General features: G+C 34.6%; 1 protein-coding gene across 1 annotated transcript in view; it reads right to left on the bottom strand.

The window, feature by feature from the left end:
* CDH12 (cadherin 12) overlaps window positions 1–26811 on the bottom strand; it is a 992169-nt gene that overhangs the window by 477206 nt on the left and 488152 nt on the right. The gene's annotated exons all lie outside the window — the stretch shown is intronic.

Raw genomic sequence — 26811 nt, 5'->3', positions numbered from 1 at the left:
TGCAACTTCGTACAGCCACTTTGGAAAACAGTGTGGAGGTGCCTCAAAAAATTAAAAATAGTGCTACCCTATGACCCAGCATTTGCACTACTGGGTATTTACCCCAAAGACACAGATGTAGTGAAAAGAAGGGCCATATGCACCCCAATGTTCATAGAAGCAATGTCCGCAATAGCCAAACTATGGAAAGAGCCGAGATGCCCTTCAACAGATGAATGGATAAAAAAGATGTGGTCCATATATACAATGGAACATTACTCAGCCATTAGAAACGAAGAATACCCAACTTTTACATCAACATGGATGGGACTGGAGGAGATTATGCGAAGTGAAATAAGTCAAGCAGAGGAAGTCAATTATCATCTGGTTTCACTTATTTGTGGAACATAAGGAATAGCATGGAGGACGTTAGGAGAAGGAAGGGAAAAATGAAGGGGGGTGGGAATCAGAGGGGGAGGCAAACCATGAGAGACTATGGACTCCGAGAATCAGAGGGTTTTAGAGGGGAGGTGTTGGGGGATGGGTTAGTACAATGATGGGTATTAAGGAGGGCACATATTGCATGGAGCACTGGGTGTTTTATGCAAACAATGAATCATGGAACACTATATCAAAAACTAATGATATACTGTATGGTGACTGATATAACATAATAAAATGAAATTAAGTTTAAAAAAAAAAGAAATCATGGAGACCAGAAAATATTTTGAGTACTAATAGAAAAGTACTATGAACTCAGAATTCTATATCTAGTAAAATATATCCCAGGAATTACAGAGAAATCAAAATATTTTTTAATCAAAATAATTTTTGGTGAGGGCAAACTAATAAAATCTATTACCAATGACCTATCCTCAAAAATGGTTAAGGAGGGGCGCCTGGGTGGCTCAGTCGTTAAGCGCCTGCCTTCGGCTCAGGTCATGATCCCAGCATCCTGGGATCCAGCCCCGCATCGGGCTCCCTGCTCGGCGGGAAGCCTGCTACTCCCTCTTCCACTCCCCCTGCTTGTGTTCCTCTCTCACTGTGTCTCTCTCTGTCAAATAAATAAATAAAATCTTTAAAAAAAAATGGTTAAAGAAAATCTTAAACTAGAAATGATTGAAGAAGGAATCTTTGAACATCAGGAATGAAGAGCAACAATATAAAGATAAAAGTATGTGAAAATATATTACATTTATCTTTTCCTCATTGGTTTTCTAAAGGATCTTTGATGGTTGAAGGAAAAATTATAACATTGTCTGGAATGGTGCTAAATACATGGAGAGGACCTATTTAAGACAATGATATTATATGTGAAGGAAACTAGAGGGACATAAAGGAAGGTAAGATTTCTTCATTTAAACTGGTAAAATGTCGGGGCACCTGGGTGGCTTAGTGGTTAAGCATCTGTCTTCGGCTCAGGTCATGATCCCAGGGTCCTGGGATCAAGTCCCACATCGGGCTCCCTGCTCAGCGGGGAGCCTGCTTCTCCCTTTCCCGCTCCCCCTGCTTGTGTTCCCTCTCTTGCTATGTCTCTCTCTGTCAAATAAATAAATAAAATATTAAGAAAATAAATAAATAGGGCGCCTGGGTGGCTCAGTTAGTTAAGCGACTGCCTTCGGCTCAGGTCATGATCCTGGAGTCCCTGGATCGAGTCCCGCATCAGGCTCCCTGCTCAGCGGGGAGTTTGCTTCTCCCTCTTACCCTCCCCACTCTCATGTGCTCTCTCTCTCTGTCTCTCTCTCTCAAATAAATAAAATCTTAAAAAATAAATAAATTAATTAATTTATTAACTGGTAAAATGTCACACCAGTAGATTGTGATAAGTTATGAATAGATCATGTGATACCCAGAGCAACCAATAAAAAGCTATACAAAAAGACACACTTAAAAACACTATAGATATATCAGAGTAAAATTCTAAAATATATTCAAGTAACCCATAGGGAGACAAGAGAAAGAAAGAAAGAAAGAGAACAAACACATGACAGAAATAAAATGGCAGCCCAACATGTTAATAATATCAACAATTATGTTAAGTGTAAATTATCTAAGTACACTGATTAAAATATAGAGATTGATATAGTGGATTTAAAAACATGATGTATATGTTACAAGAAACTCATTTCATATATAATGATTTAGGTTGGTCAAGATTAGAAGGATGGAAAAAATACTATGTAAACATTAGTCAAAATAGTAATTGCTATATTAATATCCCATAGGGAAGACTTTATAGCAAATAAAATTACAAAGACAGAAAGACAATGCATAATAATTAAAGGATCAACCCAACAAGAACACAGTTATTCTAAATTTATACACAACAAAAAATAGAGCTGCAAAAATATGTGAAGCAAAATCTGATAAAGCTAAGAGAGAAATAGATAAATCCACAATTAATGTCATGATATTCAACATTCCTTCTCAACAATTGATAGAACATCTGAACAGAATAGTACTCACTACCACCATCCAACAGGATCTAGTTGATATGTGGCAAGACATATATACTTGCATATTCTGGTCTGTGAAGTTAACTTTACTCAAATTGTTGATATCGTACAGAGTGTGCTGTTTTAGAGGAACCAGACTAGAAATCAGTAATGAAATAGCATAAAAATCTCCAAACAGGTAGAGACTAAACAACACATTTCTAAATAATCCATGAGCTAAAAGGGAAGTTTCAAGGGAAATAACAAAATATATTGAACTGAGTTGAAATGAAAATGCAACATATTAAAACTTTTTAGAAACAGCTAAAGCATTGCTGTGAGGGAAATGTACAGCATGAAATAAATATATTAGAAGACGAACATTTTCCAATTGATCATCTAAGCTCTCTCTTCAAAAACTAGAAATTGTAAAACAAACCCAGGCAGAGAAAAACAGGCAGAAGGAAAGATATAATGTGCATAAAAGCAGACATCAATGAAATTGAAAACAGAATCCATAAATGTAAGAATGGATTCTTTGATACATTCATTCAAATGATTGCCAAACTTCCAGCAAAACTAACAAAGACAAAAAATAAAGGACACAAATTATCAATATCATGAATGAAATAGGGGATATCATAACAGAACTTGCAGTCATCAAAATATGAGCAAATATTATGAGCAACTCTAAATTCATACATTTGAAAACTCAGATGAAATGGACCATTTCTTTGAAAAACACAATTTACCACAACTTATCCAATATGAGATCATTTGAATAGCCCTCTAAATTTCTAAGGAAATTGAATGTATAATTAAAAAGTCTCCCCCAAAAGAAGCTTCCAGGACAAAGTAGTTTCAGTGAAGAAATCTAAAGAAAAAAAAAAATGTTAAAAGAAGTTAGCACTAATTCCCATCTCATTAGGGAATGTAAATTTAAATAGTAACAGGTTATCTCTATATACTCATCAGAATGGGGAGCTATCATTCAATGGGTATAAAGTTATAGTTATACAGATGAATAAGACCAGAGATCTTCTGTGCAACATAATGCCTACAGTTAACATAGTTAACAGTACAGGGTTGTTCACTGAAAAACTTAAGAGGGTAGATCTCATACCAAGTATTCTTATCAAAAGAAAAAATGTGGGCGGTGGGGCAATGGGAAAGAAGAAAGCTTTTGGAGGTGATGAATATGTTTGTTTATTACCTTGACTGTGATGATGGTATGTATCCATATGCCCCAAATCATCGAAATGTATACACTGAGTATGTGCAATTTGCTATACACCTCAATAGAGCCGAAAAATAAAATTATATAAATTAAAATATTTTATAGTACGAAATGTTGGCAAGGCTCCCAAGAAACAGGATCACTCAAACTTTGCTGGTGTAAATGTAAAATAGTACAACTATTCTAGAAAATAGTTTGGCAGTTTCTTAAAAAATAAAATTATACATGGGGTGCCTGGGTGGCTCAGTGGGTTAAATGTCCGACTCTTGATTTCAGCTCAGGTTATGGTGTCAGGGTATTGAGATCAAGTCAGGCTCTGTGCTCAGTGGGGAATCTCTACTGGAGATTCTCTCCCTCTCCTTCTCATTCTGCCCTCCCTCCACTCTCTCTCTCTTTCAAATAATAAATAAATTAATTTAAAAAAAAACCATAACTAACTAAACATGGAACGATCACATGACTTGAAGACTGGACTTCTGGGCATTTATTTCAGAGAAAGGAAAACATATATCAAACAAAAACCTGTAAATAAACATTAATAGCAGCTCAATGTATAATTGCCAAAAACTGTAAAAATCCCAGATGTTCTGCAACAGATGAATTTCTAAACATAATGAAATACATCCATATCGCAGAATATTAAACAGCACATATGAAGGGAGAAACTATGGATGCATGCCACAACTATCGTGGATCTCCAGATAATTATGCTGAGTGAAAAAAAAAAAACGAACAAACAAACAACCAATCCCCAAAGTTTACATATTTCAGAGTCCAATTATATAATAATCTTCAGACTTAAAATGACAAAATTGTTGAAATGGGAAACAGATTAATGGTTCTAGGGTTGGCTAAGGGGGTGAGAGGCAGGTTTTCAGAAGTGAGAGTGGCCATAAAAGGGCATCATGAAGATCCCTGGAAATTATAGAAATGTTCTGTATCTTGTCTGTGCCAAGATATTTTGATTGTCACGTTTTATTGTAGTTTTGAGATGTTGGGGGAAACTGGGTAAAAGATCCATGGAATTCATGGAAATAATTCATGGAATTATTTCTTATAACCGAATTGGAATTGGCAATTATCTCAAAATAAAGCCGTTTATTTAAAAGATTAGATGACTCTAGGAAATAAGAATTAAAAAATAAAGGTGCCTTCATATTCTGGTTTTCTTATTGTATTTTCTATTTGTTCATTAATATATTTGTTCATCATTATTCATTAATTCATGTATTCTTATGCTTTTGGCTTTTCTTTTCACTTTGGGTTTATGAACTAAAAAGAGTATTTTGTGAAATTATTCATTTGAATGTTTTCATTCATGGTGTCTTATTCTGCATTTGGGATGCTGCAAGTATAACAAACTGATAATAATAATGATAAATTTATATATGGTTTGTTGTCAAGTTGGGGGGGTGGGATGCTCTATTTACTTTTTTGTAAATCAGTTGTTTTCTTCTTTCTACCAAATGCCAATATCTCTTTTCTGTCTCCATACATAATATGTAACAGATATTTGTCGAGCACCTACTGTGCAGCATTTGCTATTCCAAACACTGAACATTGTAGTGGTGAAAATATAGTCTCTTCCCCTCATATTCAGAAGTATGGGAATAGAGGTGGAGAGGTCAACACATAACAAGTTAACAAATACAACAAGAATATATTTTCAAATACTTAAGGGATATATACTACATTCCTCTTAGAACACTTCTCCTTTGAGTCATTCCATCTCTTAGGACAATGTTTATTGACACCCTTGTTATTACAGGTTGCACAGCTTGTTGTGGGGGTTCACCATGCCTATAATCAGCATCCCAGGTCTCCACCCACTGCATGCTAGTAACACCCCTTCCAAACTTGTGACGAGAGAAACTGTTCACAGACTTTTTGCCAAATGTCTCCAGTTTTCTGGAGAAAAGTATCTCTTGGGCAGGAGGAAGACCATGGTTGCAAACCATTGCCTGAGAGACTCTTGAGGTTTTTGCTTCAGGAAAGCTCAGGGTGGGTATTAAAACTTTTTATCAAGACAGTAAGTTCTGAAGCTAGCCTTCATGGAGAGAGAAAGTTCAACGTTTTCATAAATATCTTGTCAAAGCCAAATTAGAAAGAAGTGGAAACTAAAGTCAGAGTGGGTATATGAATCTTTAAAATAATTCTGACAGTAACTCTGGTGAGATGAATGCCCTTTGGAGGTTTTTTGACCAGAGAGTGACATAACATGAATTTAAGGTTACTTTTCTTTCTTTCCTTTCTTTCTTTCTTTCTTTCTTTCTTTCTTTCTTTCTTTCTTTCTTTCTTTCTTTCTTTCTTTCTTTCTTTCTTTCTTTCTTTCTTTCTTTCTTTCTTTCCTTTCTTTCTTCTTTCTCTCTTTTTCTTCGTTTTCTTTCTTCTTCTTCCTTCCTTCCTTCCTTTCCTCTTTTTTCAAGATTTATTTATTTATTTTAGAGAGAGCAGTGTGGAGGGGTAGAGGGAGAGGGAGAGAGAGAGTCCTAAGTGACTCCACACTAAGCGAGGAGACTGACGCAGGACTCCATCTCATGACCCTATATCACAACCTGAGCTGAAACCAAGAGTCAGTCACTTAACCAACTGAGCCATCCAGGCACCCATAAAGTCTTGTTTTCTATGAACATTTAGCCTCAGGCAAACCAGATTGATTGATCAGGCTATGTAAATTTTATTTAGAAGTTATCACTTTGACTGCTTTAAGAAGAATATATGATGGACTGGGGGCTGATGGCAGAAAGTGTAAGGTATTAGGACACTATGGCAATAAACCTATTCAAGAGATGAAGGTTGCTATCCTAGGTGCTGTTTGTTCCATTTTGTATGTATTAAGTTTGAGATGTGCATTACATATCAAACTTGCAATGTCAATAGACAATGTGTATAAATGTGGATCTATATAGCCTGTACATAAACTCAGAGTAATCAGGTTTTTTAAAAGTGATGGTGTTATAGGCTGAATTGTGTCCCCCTCAAAATGCATGTTAAAGTCCCAACTCCCAATACATTAGGTGGGACACTAATCCAATATGGCTGAATGATGGTGTCCTATGAGAAGAGGGAGAGACACCATGGGTGAACTTGCACAAAGAAAAAGCCATGTGAGGCACGGTGAGAAAAAAAAAAGAACGACTAAGTGAAGAAAGATCATAAATGAGAGAGGTCATTGAGCTGGATGAAATGCGTTTTTTTTTTTTTTTTTTTTAGTTTAAGAAGGAAAATATTAAATTTATAGTATGTTTATATATAGTATGTTTGAATCCTTGAGTGAATGAAAGCAGACATCTCTGGGTTAATATTTTATATAAGAGAAAAAAAATCATTTACCCCTTTATCATAGTAGAAAAAAATAGTATATGCAGAGAGTTTAGATTGTATGTCAGGTTGATGAGGTTGTATTGATATGGTTTTCCATTTACTTAATAAGAAATGAAAGGAAGAATGTGAATAAAGCTTATGGAGAGTATAAGTCAGAAAATAGCATCTCTAAGAGTGAAAAAGTGAATTTACTACACATATTATTTACATCTGTTAATTGAAAAATAAATCTTTATCCATAATATATACACATATATATTTATGTATATATATATATATATACACACACACATACACACACACATATAAAGAAATATTAATATGACCATAAATACCAAGAAGAGAAAGTCATAGAATGTCATATATTTGTAGTGCTTGTTGAACTGACTATAATCTGGATATAGGACTATAATCCTATAATGTTAGTTGTTTTAACTTTTAAAAAAATATATAAAATGAGAAATTTTTATATACAAGTTCCCCCACTCCCCCTCCCCACCATTTGAAAGTAGAATGTTCCTCTGAAACCTTTTGTAAGCCAGAATAGTATAAAGCAAAGAAGGAATTGCCATTAATTTACATTAATGGAAAAATTTGGGACATTCCCAGACCCCCAAAATTACCTCTTTTAGCCTTATCTGATACCTTAGGACACATCTTACTAATGCATGCACAAAATATATCAAGATAAAGCTCAGATGTGCACAGACACAGTTCAAAACTCTGGTGGCCTGATGCTGAGATGCGGAATGTGGGGCTCTTGAGAGGAGCTGGGTGGGGCCACCCTCCCGGCTCAGGGTGCACACTGACTCTATAGAGGCTCCCTGCAAAACAAATGCTGGACACTGTTTTTTTTTTTTTTTTCTTTGAAAGATTTTATTTATTTATGTGACAGAGAGAAAGAGCACAATCAGGGGGAGTGGCAGGCAGAGGAAGAAGGAGAAGCTGGCTCCCCACTGAGCAGGGAGCCCGATGTGACTTGGGGCTGGATCCCAGGACCCTGGGATCATGATCTGAGCCCAAGGCAGATGCTTAACCAATTGAGCCACCCAGGTGCCCTTTTTTTTGCTTTTTCACCTTTTTTTTTTTTTGTAAAAGTGGAAATCTTTGAATTTCTTTCAGTTGGTGAAAACAGGTATTAAATGTAGATCAAATGTAGATTAAATGTAGATCAAATGTAGAGCAAAGTGGCTTAAGACAAACTTTTGAAAAGTGGGGGATACCTATATATTATTAAAAAATTATTATCTACTTTGTACCTTGTAGCTACAGGACAAACTCAAAGGATAATAAGCATCTGGACAATAAATATCCTTGTTCATACCATTAGTGGTGCTAACATGATTATCATAAAATTAATGATATAATACATCCCCAGCAAAGTGGCCAGAAGCAAATTTAGATTTCGTTTCTATGCACAAAGTGAAGAGGCTACTTAAGGCACCTGTGATTGGCACACAGCAAAACTCACTTTTAGTACATGTGTTTGGTCCAGAACAGCACTTCATTGTTTAAGTAAGTTGCATAATCATCCAAGATACAAAGGCCAATGTTGCACTTTCTGAACCTGTCCTTATAAGTTCCTCTTTTTTTCCATCTTAATTTACTAAGTCCAGAATACCTTAATAGGGGAAAACTGTTTCAGTTGCTTTGAGGAAATTAAAGGACTGAAATAGTCCTCATTTTGAAAACAATCAGTAGAATCACTTCTATGTGCCAAGCGGACTGTCAAATCAAGTCACATTAGAAAGCAGTCCTCATGTGTTTAGGTCTCATTAGCCAGTGGGAACAAAGGGATTCTTGTTAACACGTGCATACAGCTAACTTTGATTCTGGTATTTCACAGTCTATAGAGACATCACACGGCCCACCAATAAACCTGGCCAATTTGCCTTTTCCGGGCTGCCTCCGACATCACCAATTCCTGACTTTTTGTCTCCTGCAAGGATTTGCACGCTGCCTTTGCTGACTTACCATTCAAGAATGTGTGCACACAGTTGCATCAAACTGTCAGCTCAGAATCAAAGTTCATCCCCTCAGGGGAATGTGCAGGGGGAGGTTCTCTTAGTCCTAGATTAGTATCACTTATCAAAGTTCCGTTTGAAGATTTCACAGTCCCCAAAGTATTACAATTTTTTTTTCCTCCAGTGAATGCTCACAAAAGTTTTATGTGTATGGATTGAGGCAATTCAAGTAATAGGCTTCAAACTGGACCCGAAGCCATTGTCCTCTCAGCCCTCAGGCCATCCATGGCTGTGTCAGATTTGATTTTTATTCAGGGTAGATTTTCTTCCAGGGGACCAGCAAGGCCAACCTTGCTATTTGCCTTTAGAAGGGCCCCCTTTCAGTTTGCCCTGTCTGTCCACACATATATGCTTGTATAACTACATCTGTATATGCACAGACATATTTCCCAAACATTGAGACTATTTTAATTATTTATACCTGAAGATCCTCAGGCCTGTGTAAATCGATCATAAAAACTGTATGTCCAACAGGAAAAAAGTTGTTGATGGCTTTATACACCAATATATATTAAGATGTCTCTGCTCTCAGGAAAAAAAAAAAAAAATCTTATACTTTTGAGGGCCTAGAAAAAATGTAAGATCATTTATGACAACTGTATGTACTGATTCCCCATAACCTCAGTTTTCAGAAGAAAATAGACATTTCATTACACCCACAATCTGTGTTATTCAGCAAAGGAAACATCAGACTGACTTAGACTTGGATTTAAAGCAAATCAAGAAATATTTTAGAGATGCTAATTCAGCACCGTGAGTTAAAGGAAGGATAAGTAATGCAGATGGGTGCCCCAATTATATGAATTAGAACAAAAATGGGATCATATGATACTCTAGAAATAGGAGAGAACGGTGAGTGGAATACAGAAGAAACAAAAAATTCACAAGAAAAGCTAGGACGTTGACCTCTCTTACTCCTTAGAAAGGACACAACAGAACTAAGAAAATACCTCAAGATCAAAGTCCGATGTGGGAAAGGAAGGGATAAAAGACAAAAGACTTTACACAGATATTAGCAGCATCCTGGGGACATTTAGTTTTTTTCTATCTGGAGTAGTAAACTCAGCTTACAAGAATATAGATGGAGTACAGACTTGTCCAATCACTATGTTGTACACCTGAAACTAATGTTACATTGTGTGTCAACAATACTTCAAAAAAAAAAAAAGAAAGAAAAAAAGAATATAATTGGCTTCACAGGGCTTCACTGCTCAGTGTTGTGATAAGAGAGTATGATGGTAGATCAGAAGAACTAAGTAAAATCACGAATTTAATTATGGAAATGCAAATTAATAGAAACATATGGTGATTAGGTTAATAAAATGTTCTTCAAACATATGTGTAAACTGTATTTATAAATCCTTCATTTTAATTTTCATTTCATGCTAAAACAAAAGACATATGAACTAATAAAATATCACCCTTTCCATTGTGATTTTATTTTTTTAATTTAATTTATTTTAATTAATTTATTTTTTCATTGTGATCATTTTAGATTCCTGAAGAGATGGGGAAAGAGAGAAGAAGAAGGAGAAGGAGGGAGGGGGGGAGAAGGAGGAGGAAGAAAGAAAAGAGGAGGTGGTGTGGAAAGGAGATTGAGATGTACTGAGGCTTACATCTGTTGAACAGTAAGCAGATATTTGGGGTACCATATTCTCAAGCCTTCAACCTTAAACTAAAGCAACTCCTTCAGAAGTAAAGCCACTTGGGTCCCCAGGAGGAAGGACTGAGACTAGTTTTCCTCAGTCAGTTTCTGACATGTTACCGGAAAAAATGGAGAACTGAGAAAAAACAGAAAGTACAACCAACAGAATCGGCTGATGCCTAAGAGGAGACCAGAAAACATAACACATTAAAAGTGAAGAAATTAACTGTAGGTGATTTTATGTTTCAGCTAGAGGAGATATAAAATTGACATATATTATTAAAATAATTAAGAGATGCTATATATAAAGTCACTTTTTTGATTACTTTGGGATGAGAAAATCGCAAAGGGCTTGTCCAATTTATGTAGCAGGTTTTTTAAAAAATATTTACATTCATTGTTATAAAACTTGAATGGCTTTTTACTCTTTAAAATAAATTCAATAAAGCATTTTATTAAATAAAGATCCCAAGTTTCTATTTATAAATTAGAATTATCATATACTGAATATTCTTAAAGTGGAACATACCTAGGTGGAATGCAAACCAATAAGTAAAACCCCAGAAATCAAATCTCTGATAATTATTTACTGAAGATACGTATACTTAGTATTTAATGCTCTATCAGAAAGAGATTTGAGGTTAAACATTTGACATGAGATCTTTGACCTTTTCTCCAGTATTAATTAGCGAGGCTGAATTATACAATCTCTGGGACTTTTAACAGTAAAGGTCTATTTCCTGCTTATAGCTCATGTCCATCACTGGTCACTATCTTCACTCTAGTTTTCAGGCTCATGGAGGAGCCCCCATCTAAGATGCTATAAGTTTATTTTCTTGAAGAGAGGGTCAGAACATATTTTGAATAATAATAACGCAGTGTATCATAGTCCAGCTATACAATAATTTCAGAGAGGGCAAGGAAATTATTCCAAATACTTATGTGTTGCTCCATACAAGCTTGCATAAAATAAATAGTAAATAAATAGTTCTGACTAAACGTTCATAATAAAATAACCCTCATTCCATGAAACTTTAATTTTAGTAAAAGGGCCACATGACTGATAGGTGACAAGAAGAAAATTATTGTCTTACAGAACAATAAATTCAATATTAAAAGCATCACTCTCTTACAGGTTTATATTTCAATAGCATTTTGTTGATGGATAGGCTGAGTTAATTTTTAACTTTTTTTTTTTTTTTTAGTAGCTCAGAGCAGGTCTTTATTCACATACCCTTCTTGCTATAGAATAGCAAATAACAAAGTATCTTTAAAGCAAGCATAGGTTAAGTGCAGAGTAAGAGAATCCTTATGATGATGATAGGATGGACAAAGAATGTAGAGAGCTAAATTTTAGATCAAAAGCTGTGTCTCCAGTCCTGACAGAACAATCAGTCCTTGACTTTTACATAATAAGCAAATTCGATATGCATTTCATAAATAGCAAATAAATGGGCAACCTCAGAATATCATTTTAATGAGTGTGACTTTCCTGACTGCAACCACACATTCTATATTCACTGAAGCTTCCTGTGTAGGATGCGAGTCAGGAAAACTTAAAAAGCACTTAAAAACCATAGCAGACAATGAAAAGTAAAAAGGCCATTTAGATTTGCTGAAAGAAGCATAACAATATGCCTTCAAAAGATTCTCCTAGGCATCAGCTTAGGATTCTTCTCATGGACTTAAGGCCACTCTTAAAAAGAAAATATTATCAGAAGCAGAAAAAAAAAGATACTTTAAAAAAAATACTCGAAGTTTCACAAATGTATTTTGGTTAAAAAATATAAATGGTAGACTGCTTTGATTTAATGTTATTTATGAATGTATGAAATAATACTCTTGTGAAGGTTAGGACTTCAGAAATATTTTAAATCATTATTTTCTCTGCTCTGTCTGCTCCAGTGCCGAATACCCAGTGGGAACTCAATAAATATAAATTGATGATGATGATAATAACTTCCCCGAGACACACACACACACACAGTTTGAAAAATCAGTTACTAAGTCCATGTGCATTTTAACTTTGAATTTGTCTTTCTAAAGAACCTAAAGTCAGATTTATTTTGGTTTTGCCTCTGCTATATTTTGATGAGCAGTGAAGAAACTGCAGACACAGACTTTTTATATGGATGATGCAGGATTTATTTATTAGGCTCATTCGCTGGGCAGGTTAGTGAGCTATCTTTTTTGATGTCACCCACCGCATTCAGGGGCAATGAGCCCTTGTAAAACTACAAACTCAATTATAGCCTGAATTAATATTTTATACATTAAATTTCATAAGTTATACTTGGTTGAACAGAGTAACTGAATTAAAATATGATTTTAATTAAATCCTTATCAATCACCCTAAGAGTGCAACCAATCTGTATATTTGGTCCTCGGTTCTCATTTAAAATTGTGAAGTAACTTGCCAGGTAATAAGAGTAATCAGTTTTAGGCAAGAGACAATTGCTCGCTGCAATACAGCCACATTTGTAATTGATCAGCAATGGCATGATGATTTATCATTCATGAGATGTGTATCACTTCAGAAAGCTTAACTTATACAGTGGTGCATTCAGCCTCAAATTTGTAAACATTTCAGAATTAGAACAGCTCTATACTCATAAGAAATGTCACATGCTTCTTCCCTCTAAAAAGTATAGAAAATAAACTAGGTCTACTTCTAATCATATGATTCAAAATATTACAATTAAAAATTAAATACAAATGTTTAAGCAGGTATATTGTTATTCTAAAAAATACTTTAAAACTACTCATGATATGCAAAATGTCATTCTGAGTTATATTAGAGAAAGATTACTTATTTACACGGACTTTCAAAATTTTTCATTAGGGCTTTTTTTTAGGGCAGTTTTAGGTTAATGAATACTCACTTTTTCATTAACCACAACAAAAAATAAATCAAGGAAATTTTATCTATTGGTCTTTATTTGACTATAAATCCTCATCTATTATCAGAAATCCAAATAGAAGATTATAAATTTTATGTTTATTGGTATTAGTTACTTAATATAAAACATGAAAAATAATGGTGTAAAGCTTTAAATTTGAAATGGGCTTCTATAGAAAGAATCAAGCAACCTATCTACAATAGGTTGGTGGTCTGTATGTATAAGATCAGGGAGAGGCAGAAAAAAAGGAATAATTAAATAAGATTAAAATAAGACAGGGGGTTGCATCACAATAAATACAAAATTGAGTAATGGTTTGTGTTTGTTTTAAATTATGGAGAGGAGAAAAAATAAATTATGGAGAGAAGAGGGAGCATAAATGTGTTATACATCAAGTCTATAGTCTAGATCCCAACTTCTTTATCCATTCATCAGTCAATGGACATGCGGGCTCTTTCCATAATTTGGCTGTTGTTGCTAATGCTACTATAATCATCGGGGTGCATGTGACCTTTTAAGTCGGTATTTTTGTATTCTTTGGGTAAATACCTAGTAGTGCAATTGCTGGGTCATAGAGTGTTCTATTTTTAAATTTTTGAGGAACCTCCACACTGCTTTCCAGAGTGGCTGCACCAATTTGCACTCCCACCAACAGTGTAAGAGGGTTCCCCTTTCTCCACATCCTCACCAACACCTGCTGTTTCCTGTGTTGTTAATTTTAGCCATTCTGACAGGGGTGAGATGGTATCTCTTTGTGGTTTTGATTTGTATTTCCCTGATCATGATTGATGTTGAGCATCTCTTAGATGCTAGATATCTGTATGTCTCAGATGAACACAGCAGAAGGGAAAAAAAAAGAGAGGGATGCAAACAATAAGAGATTCTCAACTATAGAGAAAAAACTGAGGGTTGCTGGAGGGGAGGTGGTTGGGGAATGGGCTAAATGGGTGATGAGTATTAAGGAGGGCACTTGTGGTGAGCATTGGGTGTTGTATATAAGTGATGAATCATTAAATTCTACTCCTAAAACCAATATTACACTAAATGTTAACCAATTAGAAATTAAACAAAAACTTGAAACAAACAAAAAAATAGAGTCTAGATTCCAGAGCATCACTTTAAGTTTAAATTACTTGCTTTTTTGCATCCTTCATTTCTTCAACTGTAAATGTACCTAATAGTAGTTTACCTCAGATACATGAGGCCCATCAAATTAAACCAGGTAAAACAAACTTCCTAATAATTTAGTTCAAATAAAAATACTATTATTGTAACTTTTCCTGCAATAGTCAAATTAAGTGTTGTTTTATCACTTTGATAATTTTGCATAAGCATAAAATGAATGAAGCAATACAAAACACAAAATTCACAATAATGAGCATATTATTTCAGTGAAGACAATTCTTGCAATGATGATCTTAGAATGAAGAAACTTTTTTCCTTCATTTTTGTAAAGAAATCACAGGTTATAAAAAACCAGAGATACAAATTTTACTATAAAATTGTAGTAAATAGGAAGTCAGGAAATATTTCAGTAAATTCCACCACTTCACTTAGCATAATACATTCTAGTTCCATTGACATCATTGCAAATGGCAAGATTTTATTCTTTTTGATGGCTGGATAATATATTCAAAATAGATGAAAGACCTAAATGTGAGACAGGAAACTATCAAAATCCTAGAGAACACAGGCAGAAACCTCTTTGACCTCAGCCATAGCAACTTCTTACTAGACACGTTACCGGAGGCAAGGGAAGCAAAGCAAAAACGAACTATTGGAACTTCATCAAGATAAAAATTTCGGCACAGTGAAGGAAACAATCAACAAAACTAAAAGGCAGTCTACAGAATGGGAGAAAATATTTGCAAATGACATTATTTGATAAAAGGTTAGTATCCAAAATCTATCAAGAACTTACCAAAGTCAACACCCAAAGAACAAATAATCCAGAGAAATTAGCAGAAAACATGAAAAGACACTTTTCCAAAGAAGATATCTGGATGGCTCAACATCACTCATTATCAGGGAAATACAAATCAAAACCTCAATGAGATACCACCTCACACCTGTCAGAATGGCTCAAATTAACACAGGAAACATGTGTTGGTGAAGATGCGGATAAATGGGAAGACTCTTACACTGTTGGTGGGAATGCAAACTGGTGCAGCCACTCTGGAGAACAGTTTGTAGGTTCCTCAAAAAGTTGAAAATAGAACTACCCTACAATCTAGCAATTGCAGTATTAGGCATTTACCCAAAGGACACACAAAAAAAACAGATTCAAAGGGTACATGCACCCCAATGTTTACAGCAGCATTATCAACAATAGTCAAACTATGGAGAGAGCCCAAACGTCCATCAACTGATTAGTGGATAAAGAAGATGTGGTATATATATTGTTGTATATGTATGTGGAATATATATTGTTTAATTGTGTAAATTAAATTTTGAAAAGTTATTAAATTATCAAGGCCATAGATTATCTTTACTAAGAGTAGATTTTAAGCCCTAGTCTAACAAAAAATAATGAGAAAATTTTAAACTTTCATATATCAATAAATCATCAAATAGTATTATTTCATATAATATTTAAGTGTTTTATCTAACTGCTTAACTCTAAATAGCAGGAAAAATATTTATATATATTTATATTTGTTATTTTCAGCTTAAAAGAGGACACTGAAATAATTATAATTGGGTATATCCTTTTATTTATTTTTAAGTCCTCATTTGTTATTATGTTCCTTAATAATAGAACACAGCAAGTCTCTTTATCCCAAATCTGAAAATGAGGTTTCCCTTCACTATAGCTTGTAATCAAATATAACAGTTTATAGGAAAATTAGAGGTCAGTTTACATTAAACAACAGAAACCGAAGGTAGCTAACTTAACAAAGCATGGTGGGAAGACCGTTACCTAAGTAGGAGGCAGGCTTAATATACCCTGAACCTGTAAAATGCCATTTATAGAAAATTGACTCAAGATTTATAGCTGTAGGTAATAATTCAATGTCAGTGAAAACCAGGGCACATGCCTCAGCAGCAGAAATTAACCCATAAGAAAATGTTAGTGTTATTTTTCTGGGTAGGAGGATTATAACTGCTAATGGCCTAAATATATATCATTTAGAATTCAGCAAAAATCCAAAAATTGTTTATGTATTTATATACAAATAATGTCAAAATGTAAGTCATAGCAGAAGAAAATAAGCTTCTTTTGATTGCACTCAAAACTGTATTCATTTTATGTTACATAGTAAATAAAAGTCATAATGCTAAGCAACAAAACAAAAAGCTGGAAAGTGTATTGAAAAGTCTGGTTTTAGAAGGAGAGAAAAGTCTAATCAGATGGTATTTATAAACACAAATAATAAGAGTTTTATCATGTTGATTTTACATAACACTATTATGAGAAGATATATATGTTGCATCCAGAAAGTAATCAAAATTTATATTAATTTATATTTCTATCATACCACATTAACTACAGAAAACAAATTGCAAGATCTGAATTTACAGTATCATTGACCAGTACTCTAGAAAGGGAAACCTACTCTCCATTTCACTTGTGTAACTAACCCCAAAACAGAGGTAATCACAAGCAGTAGAACTCATCAAGATAAATAAATTGGATTAATGAGTGAGAAATTCAAACTGAAGATGATCCTACAGGGAATGGGCAGTAATAAATCCTTTGCAGGTGGTTAATATCATATATATCACTGTGAAATAATGCATTTTTCAAAATATTATATGTATTTAGGATTTTTTCCCCCCTTTCCTCTTAATGTCAGTATTTGGAAACAAAGCAAAATAAAACCCAAGCCTTAAACAAGGATTTATCTGTTTCTGCAGGATTTTAATTTCCCAGTTGGCTTTACAACTCATGACACTACAAAGAATTACCGTGTTAACATTCCAGGCACCTAACAAATATTGCATCAAATATATGCCCCAAACTGTCCTAGATAGACTGAACTGTAGAACAAGAAATAGACATAAGGAATAAATGTTTCCTTTTCAGTTGTGAAAAACTGTACTTGTAAAACCCTGACAAATTCTGCATCTATATTTGACAGAGAAAATATACTGCATATCAAGTCATTTTTCTATCTCTACCATGGATACTGATCAGATTGAAAGGGCAAGGTTTAATGTTTTAAAATATTCAAGACACTGAATATAGGCTGCATTTCACTTAACCCAGCTATGTATACATTGTCTCAAAGTCTAGTTGTAAAAATAATGTTCAGGTATGAACAGCAGCAAAAGTGTTGAAACAAATCATATTGTCTAAGAAATCTTGGAATCTTGTTCTTCTTGATTTGTAAAGTAAAAAAATACATTGATGAGGGAAAAACAAAATCTTTTTTCATTAAGTGCTTATTTCTCCTTGTTTTTTAGGAAGGATATCATTCTTATAATGGGCACAAAAGAATAGAGAAAAATGTTTTTTCTGGTTGACATGAGACATTTATACAATAGAACTGTCTAATTGGTGTCACATGAGGTCAGATGGATTTGTCCCCACACTCAGGGACTCCAGTGAAATGAAAGGTGAATAAACCTACCAAGGAAGAATTGCATTTTTTCCCCATCACACACACACACACACACACACACACACACACACACACAGAGTCCTTTTGTTTTTATTATAAAAATAAGCAAAAATAACCGTGGCATTCATTAAAATGGTAATGTTCTTCATGAACAGTATTTTATTATTTTGTATTAAAATGGCAGTTTCCCCAGAGGACCGCTGACTGAGAGATAAAATATGTGTCTATGTGTGTCTCTATATATGTGTCTCTTCTCTGTCTTACTATTCTATTATGAGTCAGCTCCTGCTAAAATTCTTTGGGTCACTCTTCTCCCTAGGCTATACATTAGATTCCAAACTTTCAGCAGCTTTTATGTAAGCAAAATGATCTCATCCTGGCACCTGCCCTTGAGAGGTTTTTCTAGTTCCAATCTGATAATAGATTCTAAAAATACGTTTCTGTAATAAATGTAAACAGATTATGGTGGTTTAATATGTTAGCTGGCAGTATGGACATTTAAACAGAAATAGATTTATGTACTATAATGAAAAAACATGAGTTTCTAATCTAATAATACAGTCACCATGGTTTAATTTATGCCATTTGGAATTGGGGGTCGGAGGTTGGGTTTGATAGAAAAAAGAAAAAAAAAGCTTAACAGACATTACTTTATACATATTATCAAATCACAGAAAGTTGAGGCCCACAAACTCTATACTTCCTAAACTTCTATTTGAGACTTAAATGACTGATTCTACCTTACCAAATCAGTTTTATTTTAAATAAATGATTAGAATTTTCAGCTCTACTATTGTTCATACAAGGTTACCAGTTATTGTCAAATGGTTTCAATATTCAATATTGTTAAACATTGTTTCCATAAGACATACCTGGCTTAGAAACTTGTTTATTGTCCTACACACATTTATTAAAAGGTAACTCATGGATGTACCATGCCAATATGTAGTCCTGGAGAGCCATACATCCAGTTATTGATGACTGGGAAGACTTTTGTTTGTGTTCATGTCCTAAAAATAAAACTGAATATTTACATGTGGAAAAAAAAATCCTAACATTTTTTGAGGTAGTGTTTATATGTACAAGCTAAACATATAAAAGTGAGAAGAGTGACTGAATGATATGGAAGAAGACTGAAGAACCATTTGTGTGGTAGAACTTCTGGATCTGGTGTCTGTATATATAGAGATAGGAAGGAGAGAAATAAAAAAAAAAATACAGAGGCTTTGAATATCTACATCTGGCAATAGAAGTCAGTCAAAGTATGTTACAGGATTAACAGAGAAGATGCTGAACTGGATTTGGGTCAGATCTGCGATGGGCTTTTAAAGAATCTGGATTTAGGGATTAGAGTGTAGGAATTCTTACATATGGAAAGTTCCAAGGAAATAGAAAAAGTAAGAAGGCACGGAGACTTGGAAGGAAACTTGAATCCACACCAGGACGCTGGTAAAGAAACCTGAGAAGAAATGGTAGAAGGACAGATAAACCAGGATAAGAGAAGTGAGAATTTAGAGAGATTTTCAAATAAAACTGAGTAGTTAATGTATTCCAGGCTCAATGAATTAACACTCAATTTAGAAAAAAATTGCCCTTGATAATCAATTCTCTAGGGTGGTCAAATAATTTTATAAAATTAATGCTAGAGGAAGGTTAAATAGAATGTAGGTTAAAAACAAAACAGAACATGCTACCAAACTAAGAGTCAAGGTCAGATTTAAATAGGAGGAAACTCACAGAGAAATTGAAAAAGCCCAAGATTGCAAATAGAGCCTCTTTCTTTAGAGGCTGAAGTAGCAAGGGAACAGAAGGGCCCAAAGCTTTGGCGGGTAGAGAGATCTGAGTGTTGGGCAAAATTGTAAGATGCTCCCCAGTGAACTGCACTTTCATACAATCCCTTCCCCTTCAGTCCCTGTGTTTTTTCCTAGCCAATAGAATATGGCAGATGATGTCATTCCATAATTATGTTATGGTATGTGACTCCCTGTTAGACGACTGGAGAGGGAAATTCTTTTGCTGACTTGAAAGAAGTAAACTGTTATGTTGGGAGGAGGCGTGCAAGGCCATGTGCAGGGGAAGTAAAAGACTAAGGTGGCATCTAGAACCAGAAGGCAACCCTCAGCTGACATCCAGCAAAAAAGCAGTGCCCTCAGTCCTCCAACTATGAGGAACTAAAAGCTGCCAACAATCATGTGACCTTGACAGAGGATGTAGAGTTTGAGAAAGAAACAATGCCCCATGAGACTTTCACTGCAGCCTTGTGATTGCTCAGCAGAGGAACCAACCAAGCTATATCTGGACTCCTGCCCCATGGAAACCGTGACATAATGAATGTTTCTTATTTTAAGCCACTACATTTGTGATGAACTTTCATAGCACAGTATAAAAATAGCACAGTATGGAAAGGAGTCTTGAATGCAACTTTTTCTTTTTTCTTTCTTTTTTGCCTTGGGTAAAGCAGAGCTAAGTGACTCAATGAACAGAAAATGCATCTGAGCCTGGATTCAAATCCTAGCTCTGACAATTTTTAGTGTTGTGAGCGTCACTTAAGTTCTCTGTACTTCAGTGACTTTATCAGTCAAAGAAGGTATTATAGCTATCTCATACAATTACTGTGAATGGTAAGTGAGTTAGTTCAGGTTAAATGCTTGACACATAGTAAGGACACAAATAAATGCTAGTGATGCTTATTAATGTTTGGTTTGGGGTGGTTTTTGTTTTGTTTTTCTTTAAGGAGAAATAATTGAGCTAATTTGGAGAGTGAGGAGAAGGAGCAGATGAAACTAATGATTTGTGAGAAAGAAATCATTAAGGAATATAACCTTGAAAGAAATTGGATCCAGAGAACATGCAAAGTAAAAAATGAGGTAAATAAACGTAACTATAAAAAAAAAAAAAAAAAAAAAACAGAATCTGGCTTTACTTCATTTTGAAAAATGAAAATATAATTCAATAATTTTAGTAAACAAAATTCACAAGCCTCTAGCAGATCCTTGAAAAACAGATGAAAGAAAACAGATGGCCAGTATTAGGACATTATTGAACATTTATTTTCCCTTTAAAATAAAGAGCAGAAGAATGAGAGAGAGATGTAACATATATACATACAAAAGAGTTTTCTTAATAATGTTTTGGGATTCCTTAAAACTTGAAATTATTTATCACTTATATTCTCCATATACATGTATACATGTATATATGTATGTATGCATGTATATATATACATTTTTTTCAAAGACGTTTGTTCAACTATCTTATTTTAAACACTTTGAAGAAGGGAATACAATGAAATGAATTTACTCTAGAGAATTTTTACATTTCTACAGAGTGTCTTTTGAACAAATTTCTTGGAACTACTTGAAATGTATATGTGTATTAAACATTAGCACATATAAGAAAAAATGATTTTTTCCTCAGCCTTCCCTATCAAACCTAGTTTATTCAACCTTACAGGACAGTATCTTTAATGTCATTTTCTGAACATACTGTTTTTCAAACTCTACTAATTTCAGAACTAGAAAATATTCTTCAAAGGATCTTCACTTATTTGAAATTACTCATTTTGGGGCGCCTGGGTGGCTCAGTTGGTTGAGCGACTGCCTTCTGCTCAGGTCATGATCCTGGAGTCCCGGGATCCAGTCCCGCATCGGGCTCCCTGCTTGGCGGGGAGTCTGCTTCTCCCTCTGACCCTCTCCCCCTCATGTGCTCTCTCTCTCTCTCATTCTCTCTCTCAAATAAATAAATGAAAAAAAAAACTCATTTTCTTTTTTTTTTTAAAGATTTTATTTATTTATTTATTTGACAGAGAGAGACACAGGGAGAGAGGGAACACAAGCAGGGGGAGTGGGAGAGGGAGAAGCAGGTTTCCCACAGAGCAGGGAGCCTGATGCGGGGCTTGATCCCAGGACCCTGGGACCATGACCTGAGCCGAAGGCAGATGCTTATTGACTGAGCCACCCAGGCGCCCCTGAGTTACTCATTTTCTTATTTTTTCTTGTATTCCCAAATATTTATTGAGTGCCTATGAAGGCTTTTTTGAGAAATTAAGTCAACTATTCTATAGACAATAGTTCTATTTTATATCTTAGTCTTGCAAATTTTTCTGAAATATTTTAAACCGTTATAAATGCTAATAGTAAATGTCACCACGAGCTTTTCCATCTCAGTTTATTGAAGGGTTGGTGTCTATGTTTCATTTTTTCTTCATAATGATTTGGGATACTAAATGAAAATACCTACAATTTCCCAAGAAAACCATTATTCAGAATCTATTAGGTCTTAATAGTCAATTCCTTGACTTCCTTATAATTATGTTATACATGAGAGATTTTATTTGAAGTTAATTTCTGGATCTAGTTTTTCATGCAGTCTGTCATTTAGTTTACAGATCTAAAACATTCTATTAACCTGTGTGGATGAGTCTTACTATAACCTGTATACTTTTTGAGTTTCAGCTAATGTAAATTGTTCCATTTTAAGAACTGCTTAATTTCTCAATAATCAGATATCATGGTGTCTCTCTGTCCATGAAAACAAACAGATAATCTTTCAATATAAAGAATGGTCAGACTTATAGGCTATGTTGTATTTAAGTAGTTACTGAAAAGATAAATGAGCATGCTTTCGAGCTAGCAAAACAAATCTATAAGGAATGCCCTTTGGACTTGTGGTGAAAAGGTTTGTGTTGGACATATTAAGATGTGATACAAAGACAACAAACAAAAAAACAAACATGGTTTTCATTATGGATCCACAATAAAAAGCTATTTTTTAGGACAAATTTTTCTAAAAAGTATGTTCTTTCACTAATACAGTAGTTCCTACTTATTCATCTCCCTGTGCTACTTCAGGTGAACAATAACAGTGGTGTATTTACTGAGTAAAGGTGGTAAATATCCTGAACAATATCAAGGAGGCTACTATTTCAGATAAAAGCTGTTTAAGTAGTACAGCTTTTACCTTTCATTACATCAAAAATTTTTGATAAGATATTTTCACTCTCAGGCAATCATAGCTCTATAGAGAACCAAGAACCAAACCCAGAATTCTTCATGTAATCTTAGTGTTTTCTTCTCCAAATCTTTTCATTCTACACAGAGAGAAGGACCCCTTCTGAGTTTAGGAGCAGGAGATGGGGGAAAGGTAGGAGAGGATTCTTCTCCTTAATACTGTATCATAAGGGGATCAGAACTGCCATATAACTCTTAGAAATCCTACAGTGTGTTCAGAGATCTTGGTAATACTATTAATTAATACATCATGTCTCTCCAAGTCTTGTAGGAAAATAGGCATGAACAAATCCCACAGCGTCCAGTAATGTTTGATACTGTTTGTTTTTGAGACTTCAGGAGATAGCCCCACTACTTCTGATTTTTATCAAATTTCTACATCACCTGGTATTTTCAAGATAAAATATAGAGTAAAATGGGAAGTTTTCTATATACTCACAGTTTCTTATATACTCACAATCCTCCATCTTTCAAGAATTTTAAATCAGATAAAAAATAAATCTAAGAAAGTAGGTTAAAGAGAAAATACAACACATATACAAAATACAGAATAAAGAATGACGAAAGGAAAAAATAAGCTGCAAACCTCTCTCTTGGTAACGGGTCAGTCAAAAGCCTAACCATGCATATATAAGTATCAAGTCTTTTTTTTTTTTTTAAGATTTCATTTATTCATTTGACAGAGAGAGAAAGAGAGAGCACAAGCAGGGAGAGTAGCAGGCAGAGGGAGAGGGAGAAGCAGGCCTCCTGCCGAGCAGGGAGCCCGATGTGGTGTTCTATCCCAGGACCCCGGGATCATGCCCTGAGCCCAAGGCAGACGCTAAAATGACTGAGCCACCTAAGCACCCCAGTATCAAGTCTTTTTAAAACACATCTTGGACATACTTGATAGTCACTTCCATTTTTTCAGGAATATCCAGAAACAGTAGTCTCTCTTAACACAAAAATCTAGTGTTAATTGATCAATTTACCATGGCATATGTTGTAGGTTAATTTTCTCTTTAATGCACTCCGTCATTATTCATTCAAGAGGATGACAAGTTGAAACTGTTCATACTTTGTAAATACCCAAAACAATGTTACTCTGGGAAAGGCTAAATATAGGAAATCACCTGAAAAACAACTTGAAGGGCTTGAAAAATAAATTATGGTCTCTGGTTGGAGGAAATAAAGTTCTAACATGAGCAGGGAAAAATGTCTAGAGGAAGCCATCCAAAACTAATTGCCTTGTCATAAGCAAAAATTGGGCTTCAGGTCCTTGACATCAAAGATAGCTTATTTACAAATGTGTAGTTGCCATATACATATTCAATTATTTTTATGAACCCCACAGAAATAGTACTGGTTTTCTTGTTGTATTATACATACTAATCACTTTAAATCCCTACACCATAAATTTATTTTAACCACTTTAGAAAAAGAATTTAAAAACTGAATTTGTTTCTGCTTTTACCCCAATGATGAAAATGTCATATATCAGTACTAAATATGTGGATCAATAATAAAGCAATGACAAGATTAATGTAGTTATTAATCTGACAATCAATAATGAAATCAATTCGGCCACTTAATCTATAATACAATTTAAAATGTTTCAATACATTATGAGAATTTAAAGTAACATGAGACTCAGATTTCATCTATTGCAACAACCACTCACGGCTGACAGTTGTATAGCTACGAGAGCTCTGTGCTAGTAAAGGAGAGTTACAGATGGGATGGTTATAGAAGAGCTACTTACTAGATATGTGAACATGAGAAAATGGCCTAACTTCTTGCACTCTACAGACTTCATTTTTAAAAAGCATGAAATTCCACTCTGGACTAAGATGGTAATGTAGGAGGCTCCTGAATTTCCCTTCTGCCATGGACACACCTAATATACAGATGCACACGGAAAAGTTCTCTTTGAGAGAAATCCAGAAATTAGTTGAGTGACTCCTATACAGTGAATGACTGCGAAAAGAACCCACATCAAAACAGGTAGCAAAAGCTGAGACACACTCTTACCGTAAACCCTCTCCCCCGCCGCACAAGTGTGTATATTTAGGAGGGAACCTTCAACTCCAGCCTCTCCCTGACACTGAAGAGTTTGAAGCAGACATCTACCACCCCAACTTTTAAAGCTGCACCTGAGGGATTGGCCTCCGGATCACTTAACTCTGACAGCCAATGTGGCTTTCACTTGTGAGTCCCATAGTACTAGGTAAACAAAAAAAAAGTAGTTGTTAACAGGCATGCAAGCATTCACTGCAGCTATCACAGCAGAGCTAACAAAACACTGTGTCAGCCTACCCAGTCTTTCCTGCACGGGTTGGATAAATTACTATTTTTAAATTGTCCATACTATCCAAAGAACTCTACAGATTCAATAAAATCCCTATCAAAATCCCAAGAGCATGTTTCACAAAAATAGAAAAATACAATCCTAAATGCAATCCTAAAATTCTTATAGAACCACAGAAAATCCCCAAATAGCCAAAGTAATGTTGAGAGAGAACAAAACGGACATCATGCTTCCTGATGTCATGCTATGTTACAAAGCTCTCATGAACATTAAGAATGGTAGGTTCATAAAAACAGACACCTAAATCATTGGACCAGAATAGAGAGCCCAGAAATAAACCTGGGCATATAGTTACTTTTTGACAAAGACACCAAGAATATACATAAAAAGAACAGTATCTTCAATAAATAGTGTTGGAAAAAACCAGATATCCACATGCAAAAGAACAAAACTAGACCCCTCTCCCACACTACACACCAAAAGAATTAAAAGTTTGAACATAAGATCTGAGATGGTAAAATCCTAACAACAACAACAACAAAACCCAAACATAGGTGGTAGTCTCCCTGACATTGGTTTTGGCAATGATTTTTTTGGATTTGACACCAAAAGTTGGCAAAGGCAACAAAAGTAAAAAAATAAACAAGAGGGACCACATTAAACTAAACTTTTGCATAACAAAGGAAACCATCAGTGAAAGAAAGGGCAACTTACTTGATGCGAGAAAATATTGGCAAACTGCCTCTGTGATAAGAGGCAAAGATAAGTAATATACAAGAAATTTGTACAACTTAATTGCAAAGAAACAACCCGATTTAAAAAAGGGTAAAGGATCTTAATAGACATTTTTCCTAAAAAGACATACAAATAGCCAATAGGTACATGAAAAGATGCTCAATATCACTATCATCAGGGAAATGTAAATCAGAGCCAGGGTGAAATATCACCTCACACCATTTTAGGATGTCTATCATCAAAAAGGAGGTAAGAAGTGCTGGCAAAGATGAGAAGAAAAGGAAACCCTTGTACACTGTTGATGGGAATGTAAACTGATACAGCCATTATGAAGAACAGTACAGAGTCTCCTCAAGAAATTAAAAATCTACTAATTTAGAACTACTATGTGATCCAGCCATTCCACTTCTGGGTATATATCCAAAGAAATAAAATCATTATCTCAAAGAGATATCTATTCTCCCATATTCATAGTAGCATCATTCACAATAGCTAAGAAATGGAAACACTTAAGTATTCACTAATGGATGAACTAGATAAAGAAAATGTGATATTTATATACAATGGAATAGTAATTAAAAAGAAGGAAATACTGTCATCTGCGAGAACATGGTGAACTTGGTGGACATGATTTCACTTAAATAAGCTATACAGAAAATGACAAATAACTG

The sequence above is a fragment of the Mirounga angustirostris genome, unplaced genomic scaffold, assembly GCF_029215605.1.
Source record: "Mirounga angustirostris isolate CCGP_5_RB_7025 unplaced genomic scaffold, mMirAng1.0.hap1 SCAF_7, whole genome shotgun sequence".
In the NCBI taxonomy this organism is placed as follows: Eukaryota; Metazoa; Chordata; class Mammalia; order Carnivora; family Phocidae; genus Mirounga; species Mirounga angustirostris.
This window is presented reverse-complemented; position numbering and strand designations above follow the sequence as displayed.